Source organism: Lactuca serriola, chromosome 9, assembly GCF_051521515.1.
Source record: "Lactuca serriola cultivar US96UC23 chromosome 9, Lser_US96UC23_V15, whole genome shotgun sequence".
NCBI lineage: Eukaryota > Viridiplantae > Streptophyta > Magnoliopsida > Asterales > Asteraceae > Lactuca > Lactuca serriola.
The window spans coordinates 190,478,965-190,501,057 of NC_136416.1; the positions used below are offsets into that span (position 1 = coordinate 190,478,965).

The following is a 22,093-nucleotide window of genomic DNA, read 5'->3' on the forward strand; positions in this document are numbered from 1 at the left end:
TAAATCAAATTAGGATATGCAAAACAATATTGGTTAATTTATTTGATTTATTATTATTATATTATTATTAAAAAATATTACAAATAATAGTAATATAAATAAAAAGAATAAAACAAAGTTTGTTTATATATATATATATATATATATATATATATATATATATATATATATATATATATATTGAGTATTAAAATTATGTGATGCATTATACATATTATGTAAAACATAAACATCGAGTTGAATACTATACAATGTTTTTTATCGAGTCGTTTTTATTTGTACGTACAAAGTATATAAAGTTTTCCTTATAGTTTTATATGTAATTCTTTTTTCTTTACTGAATAATAAATTTATTGAATGATTTGTATTGTTATCTGATTATAAAAGTCGTGTTACAAGTATGAAAAATATATGATAATTACTTATTAACTATTTTATATAATTGGTTCTTGAAATTTATATGTCCGTCAATTATTAACTCGTTTTTATTATTATTAGAACTAAGACCTAATAATGATAATAATTTAAATGTATGTCAACTATTCAAACGATTGTATATCTAAACAACTCTGTATATACCACAAAAATTCATGGGAAAATAATAATAATAATAATAATAATAATAATAATAATAATAATAACCAACATAATAATAAATTATAAATAAAAACAAAAAATTCAATATACCTTCTAGGGGAAATCTATATTTGGTTTCTTAAATTTCGTGGCTGGTGAGCCAATGATACATCACTCGATGTCTATCATTAAATGTTATGGAAATTGCCCTTAAAAAAGGTGTTACTCAATGGTTGTTGCTCCTGTCATCTCTTAGTTATCATCTCCATTGGGTACTAGTTACCTCTCTCAATCTTTTAGGTGTTGTTTGTATTTTTTTTAGGCAAAATGTATGCAGTCTGCGGACCATATCAGTAGACCTCTGCAAAAGAAGAGGTGGACCAAACGTCTGCAGTCTGAAAAAAGAAGATTGTTTGTTTTTTAACATCTACGGGCTATTAAAATAAACTGAAATCTAAATAAACTGGTTTTTTTAAACCTCAAAGCGATTTTTTAATATTTTTATGACTTTTTATAAATAATTAACGAATCTAGATCAACTTTTATATATTATTGTATAAAAATTAAAAATAAAATTGTATGAATTAACATATATATTTGATAAAAACCAACAACTTTGGTTGCAAAGTTATAACTAAACATTATAATTATTAATCAAAGAATTTGATACATAAATAGATGAAAATAAACTTCGATTTTTTTCAATTAAATCAATTAAAAATGTACCATATATATTTTTCTCGAGAAATTGACGATATTGTATTAAATAATGTTTTACAAAATTTGCCAAAAAAATATAAGAATATATTATGATTTTTTTTTTCATATTTATATAAACAAGTTCAACGACTATTATTGTAATAAATTTATCAAAAATATAATGTTTGTATCGTCGAACGTTTTTTTTTTTTTTTTTTTTTTTTTTTTTTTTAAAGTTTTGTAATCTTTTTTTTCAAATTGTTTATCATTAATAAAGTTGCAAAAAATATAAATTAAAAAAAAAACTTGAAAAAAATAAAGATATATATATATATATATATATATATATATATATATATATATATATATATATGTTTTTTAGGCTAGAAGATGTAGGACTGTTCACTATTCGGATAAAACCAAAATATCCAATTGAACTATTTGGATTGAACTATTTGGTTCGAATATTCAGATTTTTGGATTGGTGTTTAACAAAACCGAATTATTATTTTGGATTTCGGATTGGTTTGGTTTATAAAATAACAACCGAATAGTCCAAAAAAACCAAATAAACTTTTATTATTTATCTATTTATAATATATATCCATAGTTATTTATTAATTTGGTAATTTGTTTTTTCAAATAAGTTCAAAACGTTTCCCCTTATAAAAAAAACATTAATATGCATTTTATATCAAAAGTTTTCTATCTATAAAATATTTAACTATAATATATTTTCTTAGTAGTTGTTTATAAATTTTAAAACACAACTAAATAATTTCTTTTTGGTTCTTGTGTAAAGTTGGGTAATATTATAATTATATATCGTTTTAAAATGTTTTGTTCTTTGAAAACTGAATTATAAAAAACCGATCAAACCGAATTGTAATTGGATCGGATCGGATTTGAATTTGGATTGGAATATTCGGATCCATGTTCTGAAAACCGAAATTAATTTGGATTCACTTGATTGGATCGGATCAAACCGATCCATCCAAACGAACACCCCTAAAAAGATGTTTGAAGATGTTAGAAAACTCTGGTCCACATCTGCGCCAAGAAGAGGGCGCGTATACATTTTTAGGTCTGCAGTCTTCAAAAAAACAAACACTCTGCGAAGGCTAATATTTGCACGTGGTCTGCACGGCACAGACAGAAGATGTCACGCAGATCTGCAGACAAAAAAACAAACACTACCTTAGATATTGCCCATCAGATATTTGGGTGTTGATTTTAAATTCTTATGTATTTTCTTTTTGTTCTTATGTATTTGTTTATTTTCTGTGACTGTCCAGCTTGTAGCTGGTTCTTTTTAATAAATACATTTATTGCGCCATTAAAAAAAAAAAAAGACAAAACTGCAAATTTGGTCCCTGTGGTTTGCGAAAACCTTTGGATGGGGTCCAAAAAGTTTTCAGCTTGCACCGAAGGTCCAAAATCAAGGTTTTTCATTGTTTTTGGTCCAAAAAAACTTGAAAAGTCGATTTTACCCTTTTTCATTTCTTTTTCCTATTTTCTTTATTTATTTTGGTATTTAAATAATTAAAAATAGAAAATAAAATAAACCCCACAACCCCTCCCTCATCTCTCTCTCTCTCACACATAGACACACACACAAATAGATATACAGATCGTCTTCATAGACATACACACACAACAGGGACCAATCTTACAGCAACCTTTGCTGCTTCATTCTTCTCCTTCCTCCCGAATTGTACTGTTAAGCTTCTGACAGTCTTATCCTCTCCGCCGGGAGAACACCTCCATGGCCATTGAAGCGTCTCCGACAGTAGCACATCCGACAAAATTATACCTACCTGCGATCTCGTTGTTGTTTCCCCCTCAATTGTTTCTCACATATTTCACATAGTCCACTTCAAAGTCTTCAAGCCACCCGGTGATGGCTATGCAAGTTGTGTTGATATTGATCTCCATACCAAATGGATGTGAAAATGATAAGTCGATTATGTATGTAGAAATTGGGTTTATGAAAATGGTACTTATATAGGTCTCCATATCAAACCATAAACTATCTCTTACCCGATTAATCGCTTTTGAAACCCCTAAGGGTTTCTGTCAACAAACATGGTATTAATGGTCGGAGAACAAAAGCCCTTTGCTACAATTGAGATCCCCGAGGTGATTTGCGTTCAATCCCAAGGCCTCTGAGAATAATTGGAAAAGTATACCTCCTATTTCATCACTTGATTTGATTACTCGATTTGAATGTCCCTTAAACCTCCAACAGTTGCATCACTTGATTTTGTGCGATGTTTATGGTGATTGGCAGAAGATGGGAGGGATTTGGCGGATTCCAGCATCAACGAGGCCCTTCACACCAGTTTTTGTTTGGTCGAAAACTTTGAGCTTTTATGGTCGATCTAGCTTGAGACTACTGAAGTAATGGTGGCAGCCATTTTTATGAAGACGATTTGTATATCTATTTGTGTGTGTGTGTCTATGTGTGTGAGAGAGAGAGAAATGAGGGAGGGGTTGTGGGGTTTATTTTATTTTCTATTTTTAATTATTTAAATACCAAAATAAATAAAGAAAATAGAAAAAAAGAAATGAAAAAGGGTAAAATCGACTTTTCAAGTTTTTTTGGACCAAAAACAATGAAAAACCTTGATTTTGGACTTGTGGTGTAAGCTGAAAACTTTTTGGACCCCATCCAAAAATTTTTGCAAACCACAAGGACCAAATTTGTAGTTTTGTCAAAAAAAAAAAAAAAAAAACATATTATCAGCAATCTAGTTTCATTTAACAAAAGCAACGTCAACTAGACATTGGGCTCTTGATGAGTATCGAATTTGGTGATTGGGCCGAGGTTTTCCTTCTATTTTGACCTAATTTACTACTTACAATTGGCTATATATATACCTCCCGGCGTTTCCATTTATCATATCTTTCACAAAGTTTCTACACCTCCGTTCATATCTCCAACTGAACAGAGTTCGTCGTGTTCGTCGTATTGATCTCAGCTAAGATCTATTAAGTTTTTTCATCCGCTCTACACAAAATTTCGTATAATCGCAAAAAAAAAAAAAAAAAAAAAAACTGTTATGTGCTTTTCGTTGTCAGGTTCGATGCCACGTCGGCGGTAGCAAAACCTGCTTTGACCGGCGATGCTATGATCGGACCAATATGAAGCTTACGCGTTTCGCATCTTATAGGAACCTGTGAACTGATAAATTTCTATTCATTCACGGAGCCGTTTAGTGCGATTACATTTGTTTATAATTTTTTCTAAAACTAAATTCATAAGGTGTTTAACGATTTGATTTCGAAAACTGAAGCCGATGATGATTTAATTATAAAATGTTGGAATTACCGACTGATTATTCATTGATGATAACTAGGCTGCCTGAGGCTTCTTTTCCTACTTTAATTTATCGTATTTTACCACCCTTTTTATCCTGATTAAGGTACTGCAATGTTTGATTTGTTCGTTTGAGTTAAACTCGGATTTTTATTAAATACTGAAGTTTTTTCTCTAATTTAAATCTCTATTAGTTGAAAAATATCTCCCTACATTTTGAAAAATGTCTCTCATTTAGTTGTTATTTTTCTCTTACAATTATCACTAGACTAACCAATTTTATGTAAACATTTTAAATGTAAATTATTTTCTTTTTTAAAAATATATTTTGTATAGATTAATAAACAGCAGTGCTCCCAAAAAAAAGATTAATGTGGTATTTGTTTTGGAAGCAGTGAAATGTATTTGTTTTTTCATTATGAGAAAAATGTTGACAGAAAATACTTTTCCATGTTCACCGAACGATATTTTTCGAAGCTTTCATACAAGAAGTCTTTATGCCAGGGGTGATCGCGGTTTGAAACCGTAAAACCGGCCAAACCGGTCATCGGTTTGGTCTTACGATTTATATTTTTCTTTACGGTTTCGAACTTTTCAAACCGTAGTTAACGGTTTGGCTTATGGTTTTTAACGATTAAGTTATTTTGTTTTCACTATCTATTTTGTGCATGTATGACTGATTTTGGACCAATTATTTTAGTTATTTTAAAAAAAATGATTGGTCCAGAATCAATCATACATGCACACAATAGATAGTGAAAACATTTGAAACTAACTCTATATATATATATATATATATATATATATATATATAATTTAAATTTTTTTATATGTAATTGTATTTTGTTGTATTATATATTAATTTTTATATATAAATAATAAAATTTAAAACCCGCAACATTTAATTACCTAGACCAATATTAGCTTATTTTGAATCCATAATTAATGTAAGGATTCTGTAGTGTGTATTTGGTCATGTTTAAATCACTCCTTGTTAGAGCTTGATAAAAGTGTCATTTGCTTTCACATTTATCGACAAAAGTAGTCTTCAACTAATAAGAAACATATCAAATCTTTTATTTTTAGACTACCTGCTTGTAATGAATATGAATCGACACTTGGAAGAATTATTTTATTAACGTCAAAAATGTTAGCAAGTATGTCTTGTAATATATTTTTCTAATTTTTTAGACTAAAATTTGATCTGATATGATTCGGTTAAGGTAGTTGGGTGGGTCTGGAGATTGGAGATTCTTCCCCTATTCCAGTTTGTTTTTCATTTGAATATGTATGTATGTATTCTTGTCGATTTTGCATTTTTAGCATATTCACTCACTTGTGCCACTTTTTTGGGCTAAAAAGACTTCAAATTTGCAACAAATATGAAATGACCCATCCAAGACTAGAAATCAATTAAGAAATTACTCTTTTAATAGTGTAGTTTTTTTTTTTTTTTTTTTTTTTCTAAATTAGTATAATGTGCTCGACTAAAATTGGTCTGAAAAATCCAAACCTTGAAACCAAACCGTTAATAACGGTTTGGTTTGATTCAGTTTTAATTTTCAATAGTTCGGTTTCGGTTTTCGCATGACAAAAACCGTTACTAATGGTTTGGTTTCGGTTTGCCTTTTTAATCTTTTTAAATTAAATTATTTTTTAGAAACAAGCTAAATGTATTTTACTGGACCTAATTAAGTCATGGGTAATTTGAGGAAAATACAAAAAATCATGTAATCCAGTTAGTTATCCAGGTTTCCAAAATAGCAGTGTACTCTTGAGGATGGTTTGTGTTACTTTAAAATCAATGATTTATATGAAGAATGATATATATATATTTTTTTACAAAATGGAAGTGAACAAATGTTGTTGCCTTTTGGTTCCTTTTAGTATCAAATTACAGTTGTGGATATAGAAGGATTTCAACGTCATCAGATTCAAAAATGGTTTGAGGATTTTGTTAATCCTAATTTCATGTTATATAAACCACATAAGTAGTACAATGTTTATTAAGAAATACTTATTATTATAATCTAAGGTCATGCAGATAAAGTACTGATAAATGAGGATATTAAAAAAATGGGTGAATATTTTGGGGAAAACGTTGTATTAAAGAAGAAAATCGCTCCACATTTGCAATGAAAGCGGAGTGGGGCAATGCAGGTCATCAGTGAGGGGTGATGGCCGGCTAGGAAAGCTTGTTAGAAATCTCTTCCGGTCAAAAAGTGTATTTAGTTCTTGTTGTAAGTTATTCTATGGAGTTTTTATTATTATTTATTAATTATTTAAAAAAATAAAAAATGAAAGAAAAATAAAAAATAAATACATAAGGGTTTTAAAGCATTTTTATTTTCAAAGATACTAAACCACATAGAAACATGATTAAAAGGAACACGAAACCAAAAAAATCTGTGTTTGAACGAAAACTCAGAAAAAATGTAAACCATAGAGAGAAACCATTTTGCTACTTTTGTAGCACATCCATTTCTATAAGGCTTCAAAAAAAAAAAAAAAAAAAACAACCTAAGTGACCAACCAACCTGATGTAAGACAACAACACACATTGTGTATTCAGTTTATAATTTTTATTTTAGATTTTTCAATGACAAATCTAATCCATCTGTTAACCACTCTTAATTTCATCTAACTAATTTGGTTAGATAGGTTTGAATTTTTTAGAATTGAAATTAAATTGGTTGGTTCTTTAAAAATCCAAATCTATATCGACCCTAAGCGAACTTATCCAATTAAAATGTTATCTATTCATTAACAACCAATTGTAATATATAAACCAACTATTATCTAACTTTTATATGTACATTAATTGTTAAAATCGCAATGATCTCACCTAGATAAATCGTTCCTAATCTTATTATGATTGTTTTTCGGTAGGATTGACAAAATCATATCATAGTCATGGTAAGATTGTAGAATTGTCACTATTTAAAAAAAAAAAAAATTTAGTGTTTTTTTTTTCTTTGACTAACTACATAGAATACCTCTTCTCAATTGTTCATCATTAAATGATGTATTGAATATGTATTTTTTATGCTTTAAACCATTTTTTGTTAACTGAGTCATTAACATATGTATACAAATGTATTTTTTATGTTTTAAAATGCTTTTGATAGAATCTTACAATTCAATTTGATCTTAAAGATTACACGATCTTACAAAGTGGAAAATGAACCATGTAAACTAAAGATTTTTATTAAAACCAAACCATAAATTGACAAAAATAGTAAAACAAAAAGAAAAAACCAAGACCGAAATATTGAAACCTAATGTCAAACCGATGGTTTGGTTTTTATTTTTCAAAAACCAAAATATACTATTTTGTTTTGGTTTAAGGAATTAGAAAAAAAAAAAAAAATTGTACGATTTGTATAAATAACTTATAAATATATTTAATATACATATTGTGTACAAATATGTGTAATTCTATAACAATTAGCAACATTACAAGTTGGTTAAGGGGACAAACATATGAATTTGAAGTCTGGGTTTGAATCATGTTAGCTTATTTTACTTATGGTTTATTCATCCCGAGGAAATAAATAAATAAAATTCTTAAATGTATTGACCCATTTGCAAACTTCTATACTGTAATACATCTAAACCATATCAATTGAGGCATATAAAAACATTTAACTTCATGTCTTCATCTATAAAATAACAATAACGATCTACAAAACTTAAGATTTTAAGTTGACTTCCATATTAATTTGGAAGACCAAAATTTCTTTTTTTAGTATAAATTTTATAGTTATGATTTAAGTTTAAAAAAACTAAACATATTGACTAAAATTGAAAAGCATAAAATCGTATTAAACGGTATCATCCTCACCTGTTATTGTACTCCTAGTTGTTATTGTGTTTTGGTGGAACATTACATTTTTTGTACTTTTAATGTTATTGATTTTTATATAAAATTATGGTTTTTATTGATTTTTTGGAATTTTAATTCTGTAGCGATTGTTCTTTATAAATCCATATGTAATAATTTGATTGCTGAAATTAGATGTCAAATTGAAATAAATTTGGATAAAAGTTATATCTACTAATGGGTCCCATTGCATAATTAAAATAAATTATTTTTGGTTAAGTTGAACCAATTAAATTATGTTTGTTGTGGAGCGTTGTGGTAGAAATTAATGATATGAAAGCGTCCCGGAAGAAATTATTGATATAAATGTCTATTTAAAGTAAGTAAAGAATATAAATTGGTCCTATGGCTTTTAAAAAATTATGAATAGGGTTCAAAAAATTCTATCTTGCATAAAAGGTACAAAATTATAATTTTTTTTTGTGGTTTTGGTCCTTGATACACTTGAAAGGTCAAACTTTTTTCGTGGTTTTGATCCTTAATACACCGGAAAGGTCCTTGATACCATGGTGATCTTCTCACCACGTCGTGGTGACGGGTTTCTCAGCTTTGTATTCCAACTTCAAACAATCATAACTTCTTCGTTTGAAAACCATTTTTGTAACGTCCTATTTGCATTGTTATTTGATTATAAAAGTGATGATACAATTATGAAAAATATATGATAATCACTTATTAACTATTTTACATAATTTGTCCTTTGTCCCTTCGGCTTTGTCAAACCACTGAGACGACCTCCCTCGTTGCCGATTGAACCTTTCCCGCTTTGGACATCACCATTGGAGCAGGAAGAAGCTTCACTGCTTTTTCCCTTCATTCCTTCGATTAGGCTAAACCCCAAAGGTCATCCCCTTTTCCTTCGTCGCTTCGTTCTCGTCAACCACCGAAACTCCGCCCCTCTGCTCGCAATTGATTGTCATCCATCGGACTCGCAATGAGAGAAATAGAGAGAGAGAGAGAGAGAGAGAGAGAGAGAGAGAGAGAGAGAGAGAGAGAGAGAGAGAGAGAGAGAGAGAGTGGGGTACCGGTGGGGGTGGAGTGGGGGTCATCTTTTTGGTTTTTTTTTTCATAAAGTATTAATATAAATAAGAAAAGAAAATACAAAACTGAACTTAAAAGGGTAAATAGGTAATTTCAATTTTTTTGGATCAAAAACCTAGAAAAACCTTGTTTTTGGACCTATTGTGTACGGTGGAAACTTTTTCGACCTATCCAAAAAATTTTGCAAACCACAAAACCAAATTTACACTTTTGTGTATATTATAATCTTTCTATATTTCAAATATATTATCAACAATCTAGTTTCATTTAACAAAAGCAATATCAACTAGACATTGGGCTTTTGATGAGTATCGAATTTGGTGATTGGGCCGAGGCTTTCCTTGTATTTTGACCTAATTTACTATTACAATTCTCTATATATAGAACTCCCGGCGTTTCAATTTATCATATCTTTCATAAAGTTTCTACACATCCGTTCGTATCTACAACTGATCAGAGTTCATCGTATCGATCTCAGCTAAGATCTATTAAGTTTTTTCATCCGCTCTACACAAAATTTCGTATAATCGCAAAAAAAAAAAAAAAAAAAAAAACTGTTATGTGCTTTTCGTTGTCAGGTTCGATGCCACGTCGGCGGTAGCAAAACCTGCTTTGACCGGCGATGCTATGATCGGACCAATATGAAGCTTACGCGTTTCGCATCTTATAGGAACCTGTGAACTGATAAATTTCTATTCATTCACGGAGCCGTTTAGTGCGATTACATTTGTTTATAATTTTTTCTAAAACTAAATTCATAAGGTGTTTAACGATTTGATTTCGAAAACTGAAGCCGATGATGATTTAATTATAAAATGTTGGAATTACCGACTGATTATTCATTGATGATAACTAGGCTGCCTGAGGCTTCTTTTCCTACTTTAATTTATCGTATTTTACCACCCTTTTTATCCTGATTAAGGTACTGCAATGTTTGATTTGTTCGTTTGAGTTAAACTCGGATTTTTATTAAATACTGAAGTTTTTTCTCTAATTTAAATCTCTATTAGTTGAAAAATATCTCCCTACATTTTGAAAAATGTCTCTCATTTAGTTGTTATTTTTCTCTTACAGTTATCACTAGACTAACCAATTTTAAGTTTTGCAAAACATTTTTATATACATTATTTTCTTTTCTGAAAATATTTTATTTTCTTTTATGTGAATTATTTACTATGTTGCCTCTTTAATCCTTTTAAATTAAATTATTATTTTACGAACAAGCTAAAAGTAAGTTTTTGGACCAAGTTAAGTCACGGGTAATTAGTGGTAAATACAAAATATCACGTAATCCATATATCTATCCATGTTTCCAAAATAGCAATGTATTATGAGGCTGTTTTTCAGAATAGCATTTTACTTTAAAATCAATGATTTATATTTTACAAAAATTACAGCTAACAAATGTTGGTGCCTTTAGGTTCCTGTTAGTAACAAATTACAGTTGTGTATATAGATGGATTTCAACGTCATCAGATTCAACAGTGGTTTGAAGATTTTGTTAATCCTAATTTCGTATTGATTAAACCACAGAAGTAGAACAATGTATATTAAGCAATACTTATATCAGAATCTAAGATCATCCAGATAGATAACAAGAAATGATGATCCAGAAAGCAAAAAAACAAGAATGGTGGAATATATGGGGAAAACGTTTTATTAAAGAAAAAATCGTTAAACATTTGCAATGAAAGCGGAGTTGGCAAAGCAGGTATTGGCGTGGAGCTACGGAGGAGGTAATGAGGAGTTACGATCAGGGAGGGACAACAGAGGCTACAGTGAGGATTGAAGACGGCTAGTAAAGCATGTTAAAAATGTCTTCTGGTAAAAAAGTGTATATTTTTGGTCTTTTTGGAAAAATGATCAAAAAAACTTTTTTTTTAAAAGTATTTTTTGTCTTTTAAAAATCAAACACTTATTTGCAAAACTCGAAAATGGTGTCATGATATCTGTTTTTTTTTTTGGTTTTGGTTTTTGTTCAAATTTGGATATTTTTGGATTCAATGTCTTTTTGTCATGTTTCTATGTGAGTTTGGTCCCTCTTAAACTTAAAAAGAGTAATATGTCATTTTAATTTGTTTTCCTCTTGTCTTTTTTTTAAATAGGTCTTCTTCCTTCGATCCGCGAAGCATTCCTCTTTGGGTGGTTTGCTTTCTCTTTATTTAGCTATTAAGCAAAAAGAGTTTGCTACTTTTCTCTGTCAATCTTGTTTTCGGTGGTTGGATGTAGAAAAAGCTTCTCATTTTGATGAATTGGAAGAACTTGTATCAATATTTCAATTTCAATTCAAACATGGGTTTGATTCACACTCCATGTTATGAGAAATATTTACCATCCGAAAAGAAAAGGAGTTTGAATAGAAAAAAGGAGTTTGAACAAATGAAATTATTCGATAAAACCTATATTAAACATGCAATTCATTTTTAGGTAAGATAAGAAAGACCGGGTCGTAGAAATAAAGAGGGAGATCAGGGGTTAGGTGGGTGTTTAGAAATAAAGAGGGAGATCAGGGGTTAGGTGTTGTTAAACTTTCTGAAACCATTGACATTTGTTCTTACAGTTACAACCTTTCTAAGTGTCCCTTTTTTCTTTCTTTGTTCTTATAGTTACAACCTTTCTAACGAATTGTCATCTTTCTTTGATTTTTCTTTGTCTTGAAAATAACTAGGAAGAAACTTGTGTTGAAATGTAGAATTGAAATGTAGAATGAGGATTAGAAGGGTTCTTGTTTTTTTATTTATCAATGAAGGGAAGGGATGGGGAAGATGATGATGAGTGGATGATTTTTTTTATTTTGGTTTTGAAAAAGAAATAGATGAGTATTGAAGGAGATCAAGGTTTTGAAGAAGATGATGGTGATTCTATTTGTTGGGTATTATAATAATTTCAGTTATTAAAGTGACTAAAACAACAAAAAAAAACATGGCTAAAAGGACCACGAAGCATAAAAAGTCAAGATTTAGACGAAAACCTATAAAAATTGCATACCATAAGGACCGTTTTTGCAGTTTTGTCAAACATCTTATTTCCCTCAAGACATAAGTGCCCTTTAAAAAACAAAAACAAGATAAGTCTACAGAAATGATAACATTCTTAGCATCTTGACACATTATTTTTTTTTTAATACCATGTTATTTTTTTGCCTTCCACCTCGCAAGCACCTTATTCTTAGCATTTCACAGAGTGGTAAAATTTTTAGCACTTCATTTCTTTTTGGGTAAAAACATGTATTTTTCTAATAAAAAATGTGAAATTGGGTAAAATAAAAGGGTTGGATTTGATAAAAGTGAAAGCAACCAATCAGATTCAAGCAAAATAGTCTTTTTCCTCTTATCAATCCCTTAGCGAGCGCTAGGGGCGGTGTTCCAAACCCTTAGTAGGTCTGTGACGTCAAGTTTTAGGTATGTCTCTTTTAAGTAAATTAATATTTCAAATTTTGGATTTCTGATGGCCACGACAGGGTGATGGAGTCCCATGACGTGGCCAAGGCCAATATGTACGTGGAGACTAAGTTAGTGCCACGATGTGGCGATCTATTTGCCACAACGTGGCTGCTGTTTGATTGCAAACCCTAATATGGGGTTTGTGCCCCTATTTAAGGGATGTGATGTTGCCTACCCTCAGTCTCAAACATTCTCCCTCAGCCCCATAAGAAAACCCTAGCCTCCGTTGCCAACTCTTGAGTTTTTGTGGTGTTTGGTGGTGTTTTGAAGAAGAAGAAGAAAGTGCCCTTGGGCTTTGTTTCAGCAAGTAACTTTCCCCATCCACTTTGTGCACGTTTTCTGGACTTTTTTAAGTCCCCAAGATCTGATTTTTATGTTACTTGTCTCTAGATCTAGCCCTTTTGTCCCTTAATCTTCTTGGTGTGGGAATTTGGAAGGTTAAATCCCATAAATTTTGGGATCAGTCGGCGTACGCCCAACGTACTTCTGGCTACGCCCAGTGTAGTCAGGCTTAACCCCGACCCATTTGAATCTTCGAGTACGCGACACGTAGGAAGCGTATGTCCAACGTACGCATTGGGCGGTTGACTTTTTGCTGAATTTTGACTTTGGTCAAGGATTTAGGGTTTCAGACCATTGAATTGGCAAAATGGTCTTTTTGCCCTCAAGGAGCGTAGTTGTGGGATTTGGACTTGTGAGTCGGGATAATGACATTAATTGAATAGGGTTACTTGTTGTGTTTATTAGGAGGAGTCTAGTTCCGGTAGTTCGGGTGTGAGATTTATCTGTCATCAGTATCAGGTGAGTCTCCTCACTTATTTTTACATGTGTGGTAGAATAGTTGTATTTGTGATGAACAACTGGCTCTACATGTTATTATTGTGTTATGTTGTTTATATGTGACTGAGAATGCAGATACTCTCCTGGGTTGCTGATGACCCATAGGGCGTGTTGTTTGCCCACTGGGACTGCTGATAGTCCCCAAAGTTGTTCACTAAGCTTCGCGCTTACAGCAGTTGATTATATGTGTTCAGGTACTTCTGAGGATCGCGGGAAGATGAATGTCTGATTGTACCCACTCGTTGGGAGATTTGTTACTGGGCATTTTATGGCACTCTGATATTTTGTGATGATGATTTGTATATGACACTTATGTTTTTCTGATGACTTGGTTATGAACAGTATTTTGAGTGATTTAAAAAGTTGAAAAATTTTGGTTTGAACTTTGAGGTGTTACAATATTCTTTGAAGTGTTTTCTTGTCGGGAAGCCACATGAACTTTTGAATATTTGTTTTAGTTCGTCAAAAGAATGTTGTTTAAGAGAAAACTCATATGTCGAGAAGTTAGTGGGACTCGTATTGATCTTGAGAGTTTGAATAGTCAATCGACAATAAACCTTTTATTTATCACTAACACGTGGTATGAGGTCGATAACCTATCGTTTTTGGTTGACACATTCTTATTTCTGTGCACTTCTAGTTGAGTTGGCAATGCTTATGAGTTCTATGTTTTTTCATTTAACTACAAAAACAAAAGCGCATTCGTAAGTAAAAGTACATTGATCAATATGGGTGAGCTGATAACAACATGGAAGCATTGGTAGGCCCTTGAGCTACTAGAGGGCTATAAATTTAGAATAGCGAAGTTCAGTCCATGAAGGAAATCTAAATTTGAATTTAGTTTTGTCCTAAACCTTGTCTTATGATTGTAGGTTGGAAATGATAGATTCACATGGATGGAAATGTATTCACCATGAAATCTAGGTGTCAAAGATTTCACCCTAATTAATGATAATGATTATGAGGAAATACTTTTGCTAGTAGATTTAAAAGATTTGACAAAATTCAATATGGATATTGGTTGTGTTTATTGTGCTCTCAAATTCTTAATATGATTACAACATCCCTCTTCATATTTCAAATTGTGAGAATGGAAAGGAATTGTTTGAACTTTCAAGACATATATCTATAAGTTTTGAAAAGGTTTCAACACACACACATGTGTTGTCCAACTAAGGTGTATAAGCTTAAGAAGTCTAGTTGGAGACTTATCGAAGCATCGCGTAACTTAAATTTGTACTTCAGCAAGAAAGTCAAGAGTATTGATTTCTAGAAGTCCAATTGATTTCTGAGGTACATGTCAAAGCTAGTGGGAGCATAATTATTATGCTAGTATTGCATGTTGACAATACTGCTCGTAGGGAACAAAGTTTTCAATTTGTAAGTTGCAAAAGTTCGGAAATTGTTTCGGTATATTAAACCTAAGGGTGAGGGCACTTGTACTTCTTTTTGATTCTAAAGGTTTAGATCGTAGGGTTTAATAGAACTTAGTCATAAACGTATATGAATATTATGTTGAAATTGTTCAACACAGGAAATTCAATATATGAAAATATTATAGCAAGAAACTGAACAAATATCAAATCCTTACGTCAGACATAATAAGTCGACTCTCATATGCTTCAGATATATGATCGATTACACATGCTATAATATTTAATTATTCTAATTTTTCAAATGCTCAGAGAATTTTGAGAAAAGGAACTAGAATTTTTTGTGACTACAGTTGTTTAACAACTGTCAAGAACATTTTGAGGTTATACCAAAAAATAAATTGTTGATGGACAGTTAGAAGTATGATATTAATTTGATGGACCATAGTAACATCAGTCTACATTGAGATGTTTCTTTGTTAGAATTGATGGTCATATGGAAATATGGAAATGTTTCCATAATGGTAGATACTTGAAAATTCTGTATGTGAGTTGGAAACTTTAATGCAAGAGAAGTATTCAAGGAGTGTACCTTGAATTAGAGCCTTCATTACCATGTATTTGTTTCTAGTAACAAAGTTCCAATGGAATATTCTGTAATATCGAAGACTCAGTCTTTAAGACTTTGGAATCTTGATATCAAAGGATATTAATGCATTTTAAGTAGGAATTCCAGCACATCTTGGATAGTGATAAGAATTTGGAATTGCAAAATGAGCATTATTGGAATAATGTCCGGTTGATTTGTTCACAAAGGAAGGGCTATAGAGAGGCATAGTATGCATGTTCATAACATGACATGACTGATGTTTAATTCAAATGGTTTATTGATTACTCGAAACATTATACAATGAATAAATTCGTAATTGTTATGGTGGTTAAATAATAGAGATTTTTTATATTCAATAGTTTTGAGACCATAGTTAATTAGTTTATTATTGTGTTTCACTTTGCATGTTTTACTTCCTAAATGATTTGATGATTCAAAATTCCACAGTCACTCATACTTTTGGAAGTAAGTAGTGAATTAATACTGCCATGAATCGAATTGTAGATTGTATATGGAGATTAGACATTTCAATGGTTGCTACAATATTCATGAGTACTTAAAAAATTGGATATTTTTAGTATTGGATAAACTCACGCTCAAAGAATTACTTCATGGATTTTATCACAAGTAATTCTGAGATGACAATATCTTATATTCTTGAAATTGAGATATATGAGATGTAATTTTCAAGTCGTTTGTGCATTGGTGTTACGTTAACGCATCAATAACATAATGTTATAAAACATCGCGTCATGCATGAATTGGTGAGTAAAAGATACAAGCATATGAATCAAAATTTATTCGTTTCTTTTGATCTAAAGGGATAAGAGATATCTTTGGGCCCCTCGATGATTTTTTGTCGACATCTGAAGTTCTTGGCCGAGCCCGGACTGAATTGATGTATTCAATTAGTATTCTGAATTCAGTCGTCATAAATCAAGAAATCAGGAAACAAAATTTTGGAGAATGAGATTGATTTCAATCCATGACTCGTGTCCATACGATATCTTGTAAAATGAAGGAATATTTGATCACTTATCTTAGGACTAATGTCTGATCAGATCAGAGACTGAAGTTGATTTGAAGCACCATTTGTTGATAATTTAGAAGTTATACTGGCAATTGTAGTTATAGACTTATCCAAGTGAGAGTCCGTCGAATTAGGTGTCTAAGCCAATAACTAAATTGGTATATACTTGAATTATTAACAAAGTCCTTTTGGGTTGTCCTCAAACCTAGTAACTGAATAAGATGACTTTTGGAGAGAGAGAGAGTGTGTGTGTGTGTGTGTGAGAGAGAGAGAGATAGAGAGAGAGATTGATTTATTGATATGTTATATGATTAATAAATAGTAATAAATGATTTGTTAATATATTATGAGAATAGTATATTAATTAGAAATAGTATTATTTAATTAATAATTAATCAACAATTAATTAGAATTAATTTTGGGATTAATTTGATTAATTAAAATTACTAGGACCTAAGCTGTAATTTGTTTAATAGTTGAACGAAAGGCATTTAAGAACATTCTTGAGTGATGGACGATTTTAAGAGCTAAAATAGGGTTTCTGGAATATTCCATATATATAATATGGATAATTAGGAAACTAGATAATTACTTGATTTGAAATATTATTATTTTAATCAAGTAAGGGTTATCTAGGGTTTTCCAATCAGCTATAACTAGGGTCCCTTAGCTTCATATTTTCGACCACTCTTTTGCTTTGAGCATAGCCAAAATCTTCCATCTATTCTTCTTTCTCTTCAAGTTTCCTAGTTGCTAGGGTTTGTATATGAAGCATTAGAGGCACGAGATTTCTGGTAGCTTCCAAGAGTTTTGAAGAACGATTTGATTAGTTATTTACTACAATAACTAAAAAGGTATGTAACCTCTTATGAATTTCGATTTCATTAGGTTTATATGGTTATTGTTGTGACAACCTGAAATTTTTTTGCTTTGAAAGCTCAGTCAGTCAACTCAACTGAGTGTCAGACTCATTGGTAATGAGTTCTAGCCTAGTAAAAAGTCATTCTAAGGAGTTTTAAGCCTAATACACTTAAGGAATGAGTGTTAGGAAGTACCTGCTAGAACCACAATATAGCATGCAAGCCTTAAACTCCATCAAAACGAGTTTACGGCCAAGTTACCAAGAGTTTACGTCCGTAAACTCAAAGGGGCCGTAAACTCACCTCTACATATATAAAAGTTGACCATTTTTCTGATTCTTTCTTTCCTTGGCCGATTTTCTTCAAATCCTCTCAAGTATGATCCAACTTTTCATCCTAGATCTTCAAAAGTTGTAAGTGTTCTTTCTTGATTAGTTGATAAATCTCTTAATCTAGTTACAATCTTTGATTTCATCCATGAAATCATTCCATTTGCTAGATCTTCAAGTTTCACCAAGAACACCAAGAACACACACTAGTGTTCTTGGACCTTAATCACCATTTCAAGCCTCCATATCGTAAATACTCTTCCCTACACTTGATATCTAGTTAGGACTCATGCTTAGAGCCTTGAAATCATCAAAAAAACAAGAACAAAAGGAGTTCACGGCTAAGCCATCTACCATGGCCGTAAACCCCTTTAAGGGTGTCATTTTGGCCATAAACCCTCCTAGGTGTAAAGCTTGTGACCTAGAACCTTTCCTTGATGGAAATAGGACCTTAAACTACTCTCAAATGCATAATGACCATGAGTTTACGGATGTAAACTCCCTTGGTCCGTAAACTCATCAAAAAAACCTCCATTTAGTTGGTCTTTCTCATCCTTGTGTAGAGAAAAAGTCCCCCAAGCTTCCCTAGCCTTCAAACAAACACTTATGCATGTTTGACCATGAGTTTACGGCCGTAAACCCCCTTTGGCCATAAACCCATGGTAGTAAACTCTTGTTAGTGCCATTCCACACTCCTTAGTCCAATCACATGTGATTCCAACACTTGGTCAAAGTGTTTCCTAGTCCCGGAAGGTGTTTCCTTTCATAAAGTTGCTTATAAACACTATATTCATGCCAATGTATGTCATTTGGGATTTATTGTGTCTCGGGACTTCATTCGCGAAACTTCTCATCCTTACGCGCGTATTCGTTGAATCACCCACATCAGGTGAGTTCATACCCCGTAATGAATCTTTTAACGATTTTAAATGCTTTAAAAGGGGGGGGGGGGATAAAAGTTGAAAACAATGATAATTTTGTAAATGTTTGTTATATATACATTGCTTATGTCTTCTATAAGTGATCAAAACATTTCAAAAACTGTTTTTGTAACACCCGATTCTATGGTATTATTTAAATAAGATTTATTGGGTTAAGCTCTACTCGACGAGTTGTTTGCTCTACTCATCGAGTAGCAGCGGGGTTGGATCGCGTGTTAAGTGACCTACTCGACGAGTCCATATCGGGACTCGGCAAGTAGGAGCTGGCAGATGAAACGCTAAATCCCGGGGTTTGCACCCCTATTTAAAGGAGCCTTAGCCTCCCTTGGGCCTCTTTGCAGTTCTCGAGAGTCCGTGAGAACCCTAATACGCGTGTGTGTGTGTGCCCATTGTGTGTTTGAAGCTTGAAAAGAGGATATTTGGAGGGAGAAGGCTTGGAGGAGAAGGAGATTGGAGCATGTAGAGTGTGGGAATCAACACCTATCTCAGTTATCATCTTATGGAGGTAACCAAATCGCCTTTTTCCTTGTGGATCTCTTCTATTGGTTGAGTTTTAGGGTTTTGTGGGAATATTAAGTTGGAAAGAGGAGCTATGGGCTAGATCTGAGGTTGTAACTTCAGATCTGGACCCTCCTTGGATTCTAGAAGCATAAAGTTTCAGTTTTGGTCATGATTAAGGTCCCCCTTGAGCATGAAGCTCCATTAAGAACTTAAAATAGGCATTTAGAGCCTTTATAGCCATGCATGCACGTAAAGTTTGCAACTTTACGTGATAAGCATGCCCTAGAAGCTTGGATCTGTGATTTGGAGCCGCTGCAAGGCTCAAAGCAAGTCTGTATGGGAAAAGGACTGAATAGACTCGGCGAGTCGCAAGGTTGACTCAGTGAGTCACATGAAGATGGCCGTGAACTCGACGAGTTGTATGAACAAATCGGCGAGTCCGATGAAGATTACCATAAGACTCGACGAGTTGAAGAACAACTCGGCGATTCGGATGAGTTTTCCCTAGGACATGTATGCGTGGGTATCCCTCGAGTTGCAAGGAGGGAACTCGACGGGTGGCCATAAAGTTTGGACAAAAATCGAAGGAACTCAACGAGTCACCCCGATGACTCGGCAAGTTGGAATGTGCCTCAAGGAACTCGGCGAGTAGCCGAGGGTACTCAGCGAGTTGGGGGTCAACATGGACGGTTGACCTTGACTGAGGACTTTGACTTTGACCAAGGGTTCACTAGTGGGTTATGGAGTACCTTATAAGGTTAAGGACTTATGAGTATATTTTACTATGATCATAGGTGGTGGAGACTGTGTCAAGTGATCCGAGGGTTAGAGTGTATCTTCCGAGTCGACATCTGCAAGGTGAGTTATCCTCACTATATCGATAGGGTCTACGGCACGAAGGCCGACCCTTTAGTTGTTATTGTTATGGTATGCTACATGTGGTTATGATCTGTTAGATCGGAATCAGGGTAGACAGTATGTTATGCTCTTATGATCCGTAAGGATTGATATGTTAGTGACCTGATAAGTCGGTACTCTAGTTACGGGAGAATTCTATGATTTATGATCAGTGAGATAGATATGTTTGATGATTGTATATGCCAGTATTTGATAGTTATGCGCACATGGTTATTTGCTTGTTGGTTGGGTTGAGGCGGACCTGATTTGTGCTGAAGGCCAACATACCCTATGAGCGGTCCGGGGAGACTGCATGCCCACGTGGCGGACCTGTCATGCTGAAGGCTCGGGATAAATTCAGATAGACTGTAGGCGCAATAGGGCGGTCCGGTCAGGCCGATGGCCCAGTATGCATGTTGATTGATTGTCACTCATATGGCGTTGTCAGTGTGGTATTGGTATTTTGGGGGTAGCTCACTAAGCCCTCGAGCTTACAGTTTTCAGTTTATTGTTTCAGGTACTTCAGGAGATCATGGCAAGGAGAAGGCATGGCCGTACCGCTCCTCATCCTTATGATATGATTTTGGGACACTCTGATAGATATTGATTTGAAAACATTTTTTGTAAACAATGCTATTTGATTTTTATTTATGATTGAAAAGTTTAAATTTGGCGTAAAATTTATAGATGTTACAAGTTGGTACCAGAGCCTTGGTTTGAGTGAATTGGAGGAACACTCGTGTGAATCCAGTCTCAAATCAAGGAGATTTTCGGAAAGTAAGTTTTAAAATGGTTTTCAAAATAAAGGATGGAGGATGCAGATGGTACGATCAGCCGAAGCCAGTAAGTAAACCCCAGAATACCATACAGTTATTTGATATTTTGATATGTTAGGACAACATGCTAGTGCTAGGCTAGGGATCTTCAGGGATCTTTTAGGTTTTCCCAACCTATTGAGTTAGCCACTGATAGGGTCAGTGACTTAACATGGCTGTTCCACCATGTTAGGGCTCTGTTTGAGAAGATGTAGGTAGAAAACTTCACCTTGTTCCCTTCTGGGCACGAACAGATCTCGAAGACCGAATCTATTTTCTCGAACCATTACATCAGAGCAATGACTCCACCATTTCCATTAAAGGAAAGGGGTTTGCAGTTGGTGAAGTCCTTGTAGGAGCACTCTCTCGAGCGCATAGGGACCTCACCTTGAGTAGAATGAACAGGTGTTCCACCTCCGCTGGAACTGATAGGATGATACTGAGCCATGGTTGTTGCCACAGCCGCAACTACTGCAGTATTTAGGATTGCCGCATCAATTTGTGGAGAAGGTGTTGGAGTTATCGGAGTAGTGCGCCTGTTTGATCGGCGAGTAGGCATCTTTCCTAAAAGAGTACAAAGATGAGAAGGGAATAAGTCTATAGCAGTGGAAATAAGCCGAAAGCTGAAAGACAAGGTTATCCTAGTTCTGAGTGTATCTGATCCTAACTTCCACAAGGTTCTGGAAACAATTCATAAAAATTCTATACCAAATAAACTTTATGAATTTGAAATGGCTATCCTCGAATGAATATCTGTTACCTGAATAACTATTACCAGCTGCGTGTAAGAAAGTAATCCTAACACGAAATGTGAGCAGTGTTTCCACTAACTCATTTACTTAACCAAGATTATTATTTATTAGTGTGACTCATTAGACGTTCTGGTTACTTCGGTTAATCCCTCCTTGAAAATTTTTCTTGACTGCTTATGAGGAA

At 33.0% G+C, this 22,093-nt stretch overlaps 1 long non-coding RNA gene and 4 other non-coding genes across 5 annotated transcripts; all 5 read left to right on the forward strand.

Annotated features, from left to right (window-relative positions):
* The first annotated feature begins 4,355 nt into the window (after positions 1–4,355).
* On the forward strand, positions 4,356–4,507 carry LOC145077345 (small nucleolar RNA snoR2/U65). Its single transcript, XR_013693125.1, has one exon. It is a non-coding gene; the product is annotated as a small nucleolar RNA snoR2/U65 (small nucleolar RNA).
* A 61-nt stretch (positions 4,508–4,568) lies between these two features.
* Positions 4,569–4,651, forward strand: LOC145077335 (small nucleolar RNA snoR77Y). Its single transcript, XR_013693116.1, has one exon. It is a non-coding gene; the product is annotated as a small nucleolar RNA snoR77Y (small nucleolar RNA).
* Positions 4,652–9,935: 5,284 nt separating this feature from the next.
* Positions 9,936–12,143, forward strand: LOC145076999 (uncharacterized). Its single transcript, XR_013692904.1, has 2 exons — positions 9,936–11,342; positions 11,624–12,143. It is a non-coding gene; the product is annotated as an uncharacterized LOC145076999 (long non-coding RNA).
* Positions 10,096–10,247, forward strand: LOC145077346 (small nucleolar RNA snoR2/U65). Its single transcript, XR_013693126.1, has one exon. It is a non-coding gene; the product is annotated as a small nucleolar RNA snoR2/U65 (small nucleolar RNA).
* On the forward strand, positions 10,309–10,391 carry LOC145077336 (small nucleolar RNA snoR77Y). The gene has a single exon (XR_013693118.1). It is a non-coding gene; the product is annotated as a small nucleolar RNA snoR77Y (small nucleolar RNA).
* Positions 12,144–22,093: the final 9,950 nt, after the last annotated feature.